Here is a 1,983-nt window from a genome sequence, read left to right as displayed (position 1 = left end):
AAAATAGACCTCAGCATTTGAAAAGGCACGTAAATAACAGACATTGTTGAAAACAGACCTGAACGTTTAATTTAATTGAACTAGTAAACAGTGAGCCATTAAGGCAACCAACTGTGGGCTTTATTCTCCATGTCATTTTAACTTTAAATTTAACGAGAAGTACATGTAGGTAGATTAAGTGTAAACGTGATACATTGGTTGGTTTTGTCAACCTGAATAAAATGTCACATTTCTGTCGGGTCTTCAGTTTCTATAGTGGCGTTTCTTTCAGCGCCTTTGTACCTGTTTATAGAACCACACGAATATACATGTATAATCAGTAAAAATTCACTCAATCACTCGTCATCTAATAACATTTCAATTCATTTTCAAATCAATCTGAAACATGTGAACAAATATGTTTTCTTATCAGAACACACAGATAACACAGCCGTCCATTCAATCTAGTAACTGGGCAACGACCCTTACCTGTGAGAGTTGGTCCGTTGCTATCTGACTTCTCACTCAGGTGAATAGCCTTACTCTTGTCAGTATGGCGGATAATACACGGGCCGATCAACTCGCGAGCTTCTCAACTCTTCGTCTGCTCGATTCTCTACTACGGTGACTCACACAAATACGATAGATCAGTTCTTCGCCAGGTAAATTATCTCCTTCAGACTCACCAGCTATCACTGACAAAACTCTCTGTTAAACAATTTAACGGTTAGTGGAACAGAAAACACAAACTAACGATCGAAATTTCCCACGTCTGTGCGACTAACCTATAGTGTCACATAGAGGCTTGTCAAACAATGTGAACCTTGAACCCATGGTGGGCGAATACATTGTTCGCGCTGAGGGGAGGGGGGTAGGATAGAGTAGCCTCGTTTTTTGTTTACATACACGCATAGAAGAACTAACAGACTGACCCATCCTTGATTGTGCTTTATTCCATATGCATCGAAGTTCGTGAAATCATCTTCTCCATGATATTTATTCATTTGCTTTGGCTTTTTGAACAGACCACATTCCCTAGGGCTGTAGCTGACATAAACGTACCTGAACTGTCGGCAGACACCTGTAATCTGTACAATGCAGGCTACACTATAGCGCTGCTTACGCGCATGTAGTTATACAGTAGTACAGCGATGTTCATGAATTTATGTAATTCATCGATAACGCTGATGAAATGGGTTGATGGTACAACATTTAAACTAATAATATCATTTTTATGAATCCTAAATATAAATGTATGGAAAAATATAGGCTACATACATAAAAATGAAAACTTATTTTGTTTAGCTTGAACTTAGATTTTTAATAATGGACAGTTGCATATATCCATGTAGTGTAGGTCCGTGTCCCGAATTCTATATGTCTGCCAACTTTCTAGGCCCTATATCAATATTTCCTTACTCCATTCTATTGTGTAATAGTATGGTAGAAGAGTATATGATACACCCCCGTCAGTCTAATTAAAGGGTTGTCTAATTGTAGCCATATTCCTAATATAGGCCTATTAAAGCGGAAGTGTTGACACAAGTGGGGTGTCGGCCCTATCTAGATTCAATTCAGGAGCTTGTCCGACTATGATTCGTAGTCCTGAAATTTTTGAACAGTCTGTTTACTGCAGATGTTTTCTTTCATTCCGATATATATGTCTCTGCAGAGAGACCTCCATGGTCGATGTGGTTAGGGTGCCAGCGCGGTGCATTGACGCAAGAACCTCTCACCAATGCGGTCGCTTAGAGTTCAAGTCCAGCTCATGTTGGGCTTCCTCGTGGTAAAGTCTTCCAGCAATCTGCGGATGGTCGTGGGTTTCCCCTCGGGATCTGCCCGATTTCCTCTCACCATAATACACCATAATAACGTCGTATATGTGAAAATATTCTTAAGCAAAACGTATAAAACACCAATTAAATATATTCACAAATATCCACATGGCTCCGTAGGCTAAATTGGGACAATATATACACGCCATGTAGAATTAGATCACCACGT

General features: G+C 39.6%; 1 protein-coding gene across 2 annotated transcripts in view; it reads right to left on the bottom strand.

The window, feature by feature from the left end:
• LOC135471962 (adhesion G protein-coupled receptor L2-like) overlaps window positions 1-739 on the bottom strand; it is a 97,267-nt gene extending 96,528 nt beyond the window's left edge. For both annotated transcript variants that reach the window (XM_064751426.1, XM_064751427.1), the window contains exon 1: window positions 469-739. The gene's annotated coding sequence lies outside the window, so the exon portion shown is untranslated. The remainder of the gene's footprint in view (window positions 1-468) is intronic.
• Window positions 740-1,983: the final 1,244 nt, after the last annotated feature.

The sequence above is a fragment of the Liolophura sinensis genome, chromosome 7 (genome assembly GCF_032854445.1).
Source record: "Liolophura sinensis isolate JHLJ2023 chromosome 7, CUHK_Ljap_v2, whole genome shotgun sequence".
Lineage (NCBI taxonomy): Eukaryota > Metazoa > Mollusca > Polyplacophora > Chitonida > Chitonidae > Liolophura > Liolophura sinensis.
Note: the sequence above shows the minus strand (reverse complement) of the source record. Positions and strands in the feature narration are given on the sequence as shown.